We start from the raw sequence: 10,563 nt of genomic DNA on the forward strand, positions 1-10,563 counted from the left end.
CCACCCCAGAGCCCGCAACCCCAGCCAGAACCCTCACTCCCTCCCGCACCCTAACCCCCAATTTCGTGAGCCTTCATAGCCCGCCATACAATTTCCATACCCAGATGTGGCCCTCAGCCAAAAGGTTTGTCCACCCCTGCTGTAAACCCTTACCCACACAAGTGTTCCTCACTTACCCAAATAATACGATTAACACCTAACTCTTATACAGTGCTTTGTGAAGGCCAGTAAGCCCTGGTCTACACTAGGACTTTAGGTCGAATTTAGCAGCGTTAAATTGATGTAAACCTGCACCCGTCCACACGATTAAGCCCTTTATTTTGACTTAAAGGGCTCTTAAAATCGATTTCCTTACTCCACCCCTGACAAGTGGATTAGCACTTAAATTGGCCTTGCTGGCTCGAATTTGGGGTACTGTGGACACAATTTGACAGTATTGGCCTCCGGGAGCTATCCCAGAGTGCTCCATTGTGACCGCTCTGGACAGCACTCTCAACTCAGATGCACTGGCCAGGTAGACAGGAAAAGAACCGCGAACTTTTGAATCTCATTTCCTGTTTGGCCAGTGTGGCAAGCTGCAGGTGACCATGCAGAGCTCATCAGAAGAGGTGACCATGATGGAGTTCCAGAATCGCAAAAGAGCTCCAGCATGGACCGAATGGGAGGTACGGGATCTGATCGCTGTTTGGGGAGAGGAATCCATGCTATCAGAACTCCGTTCCAGTTTTTGAAATGCCAAAACCTTTGTCAAAATCTCCCAGGGCATGAAGGACAGAGGCCATAACAGGGACCCGAAGCAGTGCCGTGTGAAACTTAAGGAGCTGAGGCAAGCCTACCAGAAAACCAGAGAGGCGAACGGCCGCTCCGGGTCAGAGCCCCAAACATGCCGCTTCTATGATGAGCTGCATGCCATTTTAGGGGGTTCAGCCACCACTACCCCAGCCATGTTGTTTGACTCCTTCAATGGAGATGGAGGCAACACGGAAGCAGGTTTTGGGGACGAAGAAGATGATGATAATGAGGAGGAGGTTGTAGATAGCTCACAGCAAGCAAGCGGAGAAACCAGTTTTCCCGACAGCAGGAACTGTTTCTCACCCTGGACCTGGAGCCAGTACCCCCCGAACCCACCCAAGGCTGCTTCCTGGACCCAGCAGGCGGAGAAGGGACCTCCGGTGAGTGTACCTTTTAAAATACTATACATGGTTTAAAAGCAAGCATGTGAAAGGATTACTTTGCCCTGGCATTCACAGCTCTCCTGGATGTACTCCCAAAGCCTTTGCAAAAGGTTTCTGGGGAGGGCAGCCTTATTGCGTCCTTCATGGTAGGACACTTTACCACTCCAGGCCAGTAACACGTACTCAGGAATCATTGTACAAAAAAGCATTGCTGTGTATGTTTGCTGGCGTTCAAACAACATCCGTTCTTTATCTCTCTGTGTTATCCTCAGGAGAGTGAGATATCATTCATGGTCACCTGTTTGAAATAGAGTGTTTTTCTTCAGGGGACACTCAGAGGAGCCCGTTGCTGCTGGGCTGTTTGCCTGTGACTAAACAGAAATGTTCCCCGCTGTTAGCCACGGGGAGGGGGGACGGTTGAGGGGGTAGCCACGCGGTGGGGGGAGGCAAAATGCGACCTTGTAACGAAAGCACATGTGCTATGTATGTAATGTTAACAGCAAGGTTTACCCTGAAAGAGTGTAGCCACTGTTTTATAAAATGTGACTTTTTAAATACCGCTGTCCCTTTTTTTTTCTCCACCAGCTGCATGTGTTTCAATGATCACAGGATCTTCTCCTTCCCAGAGGCTACTGAAGATTAGAAAGAAAAAAAAATGCACTCGAGATGAAATGTTCTCCGAGCTCATGCTGTCCTCTCGCACTGACAGCACAGACGAATGCGTGGAGGCAAATAATCTCAGAGTGCAGGAAAGCACAAAATGACCGGGAGGAGAGGTGGCGGGCTGAAGAGAGTAAGTGGCGGGCTGAAGACAGGGCTGAAGCTCAAATGTGGCGGCAGCGTGATGAGAGGAGGCAGGATTCAATGCTGAGGCTGCTGCAGGACCAAACCAGTATGCTCCAGTGTATGGTTGAGCTGCAGCAAAGGCAGCTGGAGCACAGACTGCCACTACAGCCCCTGTGTAACCAACCGCCCTCCTCCCCAAGTTCCATAGCCTCCACACCCAGACGCCCAAGAACGCGGTGGGGGGGCCACCGGCCAACCAGCCACTCCGCCACAGAGGATTGCCCAAAAAACAGAAGGCTGGCATTCAATAAATTTTAAAGTTGTAAACTTTTAAAGTGCTGTGTGGCATTTTCCTTCCCTCCTCCACCACCCCTCCTGGGATACCTTGGTAGTCATCCCCCTATTTGTGTGATGAATGAATAAAGAATGCATGAATGTGAAGCAACAATGACTTTATTGCCTCTACAAGCGGTGATCGAAGGGAGGAGGGGAGGGTGGTCAGCTTACAGGGAAGTAGAGTGAACCAAGGGGTGGGGGGTTTCATCAAGGAGAAACAAACAGAACTTTCACACCATAGCCTGGCCAGTCATGAAACTGGTTTTCAAAGCTTCTCTGATGCGTACCGCGCCCTCCTGTGCTCTTCTAACCGCCCTGGTGTCTGGCTGCGCGTAACCAGCAGCCAGGCGATTTGCCTCAACCTCCCACCCCGCCATAAACGTCTCCCCCTTACTCTCACAGATATTGTAGAGCACACAGCAAGCAGTAATAACAGTGGGAATATTGGTTTCGCTGAGGTCTAAGCAAGTCAGTAAACTGCGCCAGCGTGCCTTTAAACATCCAAATGCACATTCTACCACCATTTTGCACTTGCTCAGCCTGTAGTTGAACAGCTCCTGACTACTGTCCAGGCTGCCTGTGTACGGCTTCATGAGCCATGGCATTAAGGGGTAGGCTGCGTCCCCAAGGATACATATAGACATTTCAACATCCCCAACAGTTATTTTCTGGTCTGGGAATAAAGTCCCTTTCTGCAGCTTTTGAAACAGACCAGAGTTCCTGAAGATGCGAGCATCATGTACCTTTCCCGGCCATCCCACGTTGATGTTGGTGAAATGTCCCTTGTGATCCACCAGAGCTTGCAGCACTATTGAAAAGTACCCCTTGCGGTTTATGTACTCGGCGGCTTGGTGCTCAGGTGCCAAGATAGGGATATGGGTTCCGTCTATGGCCCCACCACAGTTAGGGAATCCCATTGCAGCAAAGCCATCCACTATAAAGCCTGCACATTTCCCAGGGTCACTACTTTTGATATCAGCAGATCTTTGATTGCGTGGGCTACTTGCATCACAGCAGCTCCAGCAGTAGATTTGCCCACTCCAAATTGATTCCCAACTGACCGGTAGCTGTCTGGCGTTGCAAGCTTCCACAGGGCTATCGCCACTCGCTTCTCAGCTGTGAGGGCTGCTCTCATCTTGGTATTCATGCGCTTCAGGGCAGGGGAAAGCAAGTCACAAAGTGACTTTCCATGAAAGTGCCCCTACGCATGCGAAAGTTTCGCAGCCACTGGGAATCGTCCCAGACCTGCAACACTATGCGGTCCCACCAGTCTGTGCTTGTTTACCGAGCCCAGAATCAGCGTTCCACAGCATGAACCTGCCCCATTAGCACCATGATGCATGCATTGTCAGGGCCCATGCTTTCAGAGAAATCTGTGTCCATGTCCTGATCACTCACGTGACCGCGCTGACGTCGCCTCCTCGCCCCGTATCGCTTTGCCAGGTTCTGCTGCTGCATATACTGCTGGATAATGCGTGTGGTGTTTAATGTGCTCCTAATTGCCAAAGTGAGCTGAGCGGCCTCCATGCTTGCCTTGGTATGGCATCCGCACAGAAAAAAGGCACGGAACAATTGTCTGCCGTTGCTCTGACGGAGGGAGGGGCGACTGACGACACAGCTTACAGGGTTGGCTTCAGGGAGCTAAAATCAACAAAGGGGGTGGCTTTACATCAAGGAGTATTTCAGGCAGGACTTCACGGAGGGTTCCAATAAGAAATGGTGCACCTAAGTTATTGTTCTTATTGGAACAATGAGGTTAGTCTGGCCTCTGATTTATACATGGCTAGCTTTACCTCGCTGCACCTTCCCTGTGAGTGACTGCAGTGTGACCTAGAGGAATGAGTCCCCTAGACAGGGGAGGAGGCAAATGAGTACAAAACAAATCTGGTCTATTTCTTGTTTTGATCCACTCCATCTATCTTTTACATCTTTGGCTGGCAGCAGACGGTGCAGAAGGACTGCATGCCATCCACATCTCATGGCTGCTCGGCAGAAGATGGTGCAATAGGACTGCTAGCAATCCGTATCGCCTGCCTGCTCACCATAAGATGGTTCAATAGGACTGACTGCAGGACTAAAGAGAATGACCTGGTCAAGTCACTCCAAATTTCGTCCCTGCGCCCATGTCTGCCCAGGCGCTCGTGGCCGACGTGGCCAGGAGCACCTCGGACATGACGATGACGGCTACCAGTCGTATTGCACCGTCTGCTGCCAGAAGGGAATGGGTTGCTGCTGCTGTGTAGCAATGCCATACAGCGTCTGCCAGCACCCAGGAGACATAGGGTGACGGTTACCTGAGCGGGCTCCATGCTTGCCGTGGTATGGCGTCTGCACAGGTAACTCAGGAAAAAAGGCGCGAAACGATTGTCTGCCCTTTCTTTCATGGAGGGAGGGAGGGAACGGGGGCCTGACAATATGTACCCAGAACCACCCGCGACAATGTTTTAGCCCCATCAGGCATTGGGATCTCAACCCAGAATTCCAAAGGGCAGCGGAGACTGCGGGAACTGTGGGATACCTACCCACAGTGCAACGCTCCGGAAGTCGACTGTAGCCTCTGTACTGTGGAAGCACTCCACCGAGTTAATGCACTTAATGCACTTAGAGCATTTTCTGTGGGGACACACACACTCGAATATATAAAATCGATTTCTAAAAAAACGACTTCTATAAATTCGACCTTATTCCGTAGTGTAGACATACCCTAAGTATCAGTACCCTCATTTTACAGGTGGGAAAAGTGAAGTATAGGAAGGTGAAGTGACTTGCCCCAAGTCACACAGCAGGTCAGTAACAGAGCCAGGTCTCTCCTCACTCCAGTACAGTACCATACCCTATGATAGGGTGGTCAATCGGTGGTTCACGAGCTGCATGTGACTCTTTTACACTTCAAGTGCAGCTCATGGAGCCCTCCATATGCCCCCCATTCTCCATATACCAGACTGGGGAAAGCTTGGGGCTTTTGCCCCACGGTGGAGTGGTAGGGCTAGGGATGAAGCCCCAACCCTCAGCAGGTGCCTCCTGTGGGGCTGAAGCCCAAGACCCCTCTCCCCACAGTACAGAAGCCCCTACCCCACCACCCTGCTGTAGGGTTGGCTCTCAAACTTCTGAAGATTTTCGTATGTGGCTCAGAGGGTCAGACATTTTGGCCGCCCCTGCCCAGTGAATTATACCTCCCATTGGTTTAAATGGACCTACCTGAGGCCCCAATTCAACAAAGTACTTAAGCATGTTTCTAACTTTAAGCATGTGAGTCATTTGAAGCATCCTTTGTAGTCAATAGAACTATTCCCAGGCTTAGTAAGGCATGTGCTTAACTACCTTGCTGAATCAGGGCCTCTGGTGAATAAAGGCTAATTAAATCTGACCCTGAGAGGTGCAGAGCACCCTTATCTCCCAAAGTCATCCATGGAAGCAGAAGACACTGGGAACCTGGCCCTTCCATACAAAAATCTAGATTATACAAACCTGTCCAAGGTATTCTGACAGTCCCGATACCTGAGCCCCTCATAATTCTCTGACCACCTCACAATTTTTTTAAAAATCTGTGTTTATCCTCAGAGCACCCTGGGAGGTAGAGCAGTGCTATTATCCCTATTTTACAGATGAAAAGTTGAGGCACAGAGAGACTCAGTGACTTGTCCAAGGTCATCCAGCAGGAAATTGAACCCAGGTCTCCAGCTAGAGCCTGAACTACAGGTCCACGCTTCCTCTCCATCCTGATCCACAGAAATCAATTAACTTAATCGTGTCAGCTATTACCAAAAAAAATCACACACTGAAAGCACTAGAGACAAAAGGATTGGCTAATTGCTGGATTATAGCAGTTCAATCATAGAATATAGATGCTTAGGGTTGGAAGAGACCTCAGGAGGTCATCTAGTCCAACCCCCTGCTCGAAGCAAGACCAACACCAACTAAATCATCTAAGCCAGGGCTTTGTCAAGCACGGCCTTAAAAACCTCTAAGGATGGAGATTTCACCACCTCCCTAGGTAACCCATTCCAGTGCTTCACCACCCTCCTAGTGAAATAGTGTTTCCTCATATCCAACCTAGACCTCCCAAACTGCAACTTGAGACCATTGCTCCTTGTTCTGTCATCTGCCACTACTGAGAACAGCTGAGCTCCATCCTCTTTGGAACCCCCCTTCAGGTAGTTGAAGGCTGCTATCAAATCCCCCCTCACGCTTCTCTTCTGCAGACTAAACAAGTCCAATTCCCTCAGCTTCTCCTCATAAGTCATGTACCCCAGCCCCCGGATCATTTTTGTTGCCCTTCGCTGGACTCTCTCCAATTTGTCCACACCCTTTCTGTAGTGGAGGGGAGCGCTACACTGAACCTGGAGTTTTCAGACCAGATGAGATTTTCACGCCTGAGGGCTGGATTGTGTCATAGCAAGGGGCAGTGTGCAGCCATCGACAACAAGAGTGCTTCACTAGAGGAAACCAAGCTGCACGGCCACATTCAATAGCCACTGTGGACATGCCAACAAACCAGTATGACTCATATGAAAACTACTGGAGAGAACTATATCGCTCACCTCAGCCATCAACATCCTCCCTCCAGCGGCTGTGTGCCTGCTACTGCTAACCTTTCTGTGGAACGTAGTTCCCTTGTCTATGTGCCAGGAAGCTCTGCTGACCCATGTACTTAAGAGGAAATCATGGCCTTGTCTCCTTCCCACCCATTTGGGAATGTGCCTTCAGAGAGGCAGCACTTGAGTAAGGGTTGCAGGATTGGGCCCCAGATTACTTACTTTTAATTCTGTTCTCTGAAAAATATGAAACCGTCTGTGTTACCTGCGTTGGAGGGGGTCTCTGATCCACGCCCAAGACCTTGCTGGAACTTCCTCTGTAGCTTGTGCTAGCACCTATGTTGTCCCTGGTTTTCAAAGGTCCTTTCCTTTTAAGCAGGAGGAAGGGTCAACTAAATAAACAAAGCAAGACACCTCCCCAAATATTTCCCAATAACTGGCATGAGAATTTGATCCCCTACTGTATTTCTATGCAACATTCTCTCTCAATAAGGCTGTTCTGGAGAGCCAGGAGCTTGCATGTCGTAACCAAGTGAGAGTAAGCATGGTGATGGAGACAGGCCCTTATTGGAGTGAAAGCTAGAGTAAAGTAACTCTATAAAGGGTGGGTGTGGGGGAAGGGGCTTGTACTATAGAGCTTTCAGGTTAGGCTGTACTATGCATATATAGTCCATCAACAACATTCATGTTTGCAAGGCAGAGAAAATTCTGTTCAAACAGTGATATACAATTGCACAGTAAGTGTATCTTAATAATACAATGAAGTGTTAGCTCTGATTAGAAAAGAAAGATGAATTCTCCTGCTAAACTAGGGTAACCCTAAAAGCGTGTTAACATGAAACACTAAATAAAATGCTACTCATCTATAATAAATCTTATTACACATTTTGGCAATTTTATTACTAACATAGTGAAGGTTTCAAGCAATGTTTGAAAATAGAAATCTTAAATTGAATCATTGTTGCATGAATATATGCAAAATATTCATTTCTAGCACTGTGAGGGTTGAGTGCTTTTAAATTGGAGAAATCACTCATGACTTCACCTTTTCATGCAAGATAAAGTTGTATGTGGTAACATCATTACAATGTCATGAAAGGAGTGGAAATCATACAACAGTTCTGCCTAAAGCTAATATACAAAAAAGTGCTTCAATATTTTTCAATATTGTTCAATATTTAAAGGTGCAGTACAAGGCTTTAAATATATAAAAAAAATCATTAGGCTTTAGATGTCAGTGAGGCCTTTACTGAGTACTGAGACTAATAAAATCATTGATGAGGTCTCTTTAATATTTAACAGAATTCATGTCTTAGGTACTAGCCTCTTTTCAACTCCAATCTCTGTGGATGGAACTAAATATAGGAATAAAAAAGCAAACGATTTATGTGGGGGTCATTATGGATTTTTTTTAACTAGGGCACTAAAATTAAACTATTTACTCAATAATACTGTCATAACAACAAAGAAAATTCTAACACATTTAAATAGTATTTCCTATAAATTCTTTAGCAGAAGATTACTTCAAAAGTACATAACACTTTTATACACATTAACAATCAGTAAATTCAATCAGTTAAAATGAATGAGCATATTTTGCAATGAGTTACAGCACCACGAATCACCAATATAGAGTTCAGAGGGCTACTAGAATCTTAAAGGTATTTTTAAAGAGTGGAGAAAGGAATAATTTATGCTCAGATAGTTCTTTACCTTTCCTTTGCTTTGATTAAAAAAAAATAGACCTGAAAGTTCAGTCTCAAACATAGAAGTTATACAAAAAAGCCCACCCTGCAATTTAACTACATTATTTTTACAGCACATCTGTAGGGAGAAAAAAAAAAAAACATGGCAAGGCAATTGTACAATGTCAGACTCAACTTTAAACCGTGGTATGCATGAAATTGATAGCTCCATTCCTGTTAGCTAGTCACTAGTCCAGCACTTCAGAGTCAAGAGGTTGCAAAATAAAATTATCTCTGTTTTGAATTTCAATTCTACAACCAAAATATTCTCATTTATTAAAATAAAAATGTAAATGTATATATTATCATCCTATTTTTATGTAAAGGCATTCTGGAAAGTACCACATATCATCATCACATGGGGAAATGTTTTCACTTTGATTGGCTGTTGCTAAGCTACAAGGAAATGGAATGGACCATTGCCAATGATGAATTAACTGATGAGCCTGGATGACAGTAATCTTTGTCACTCGATGCAGTAGCTGTCTGAGCCCTGTCATTTTCTGCATTTCATGTTAAACAGATATACCTAGCTTGTAAAACAATACAAAAAGAGACTGCAAAGAAAGAAGTAAACTTTAACAATTAGAGGATCATAATTTTTATTTACAGCCTTACTAAGATTATACTATTCTACAGCATTCAACCATGGGGTTCGTATTAGTTCAGATTTTGCTTGTAATTCTAAGACAATGGGTGCATGAAACTTTATTGAGGAGCAAATAGAGCCAATATAAAAAGCTATTGATGGCAGTTTTATGGTTGAGACAGAAACTCACAATGACACAAATGCTTAAAGTTAACTCTAATGAGTAATCCATAATGCCTGTTGTACCTCAGTGTTCTAGTATATACTTTATACATAATCTATATCTGAGGTATCTGTGCTACTTCTGTCCCACCAAGGCATTTGTGACCAGCTGGCTTGTCCTTGTTTTGCTATGCTCACACTCATTCTGAATCAGGCTGGGGTAACTCCATTTGTGTAATTCTCTCCTATATAATATCTGACATCTCTGTGTGGCTGTTTTCAGAATTGATATATCCTTCTGGTTTGCATCTATTGCTTCATGACCTCTCTGCTTCTGCCTACCCCATTTTTTACACAGATTGCAGGGAGGAGTGGGTTTTGTCACCAAATGATTATCACTGGAACACCAGGCACCTCTGGGGTGAATCAATGTTCTTTTTCGCTCCGTATAGTTCCTAGCTGTCTTTGGGTTGAATATAGGAACTTATATCTATCTTGAGTACTTTTATGCCCTCATCACTTAGCCCCTTGCAATCTTTAATGTATTTATCCTCCAAACACACCTATGAAGTAAAGAAGCACTACAATCCCCATTGTACAAATGGGGAACTGAGGCACAAAGAGAGAATTACCCTAGTTGACACATGAACTATGTAGTAGAGCAGGCAACTGAACCCAGGTCTGCAGATTCCCAAACTAGCATCCAAACCACTGGACCACACTTCCTGCTCCTAAATGGGTAGTACTAATAATTAATAATAAAAAATACACCAATCTTGAGATTCCTGCAACACCTTGGCATGGCTTCAGCTTGGCTTAGTAATTTTATTTTTCCTTGTTTCTCGGCAATACATGCCTCCTTAATGAGAGGTGCTCTAAATGTACCTTTTGTGTGTTCATTTCCTTTAAAAAATACAACAAGACTATGCCAATGAAAGCAATTTTTTTGGTCTTGTTAGTCTATAGATTATTGACAAGATGAATGAGATTGTTTGGACGTAATGCCTCCTACTATTCAAGGGCTAGCAAAGCCTTATTTTTTAAATATGTGGATTTTGAAATGATAGATCATAATAACAGGCCCAGTGCCTATGAATGGGGACTGCAAACACTTAATATTTCAGTAGAAGTGTGTGCAACATGATCCAATCACTCTGAAAAATGTACATAACAGAAATATACACAGAAAGCAGCTGGCAAAAAAGAGAATAAACAAAGAAATATTGATAAACCTC

At 45.3% G+C, this 10,563-nt stretch overlaps 1 long non-coding RNA gene across 1 annotated transcript; it reads left to right on the forward strand.

The window, feature by feature from the left end:
• The first annotated feature begins 1,136 nt into the window (after window positions 1–1,136).
• On the forward strand, window positions 1,137–2,296 carry LOC142071459 (uncharacterized). Its single transcript, XR_012667491.1, has 2 exons — window positions 1,137–1,172; window positions 1,761–2,296. It is a non-coding gene; the product is annotated as an uncharacterized LOC142071459 (long non-coding RNA).
• Window positions 2,297–10,563: the final 8,267 nt, after the last annotated feature.

This window comes from Caretta caretta, chromosome 3, assembly GCF_965140235.1.
Source record: "Caretta caretta isolate rCarCar2 chromosome 3, rCarCar1.hap1, whole genome shotgun sequence".
NCBI lineage: Eukaryota > Metazoa > Chordata > Testudines > Cheloniidae > Caretta > Caretta caretta.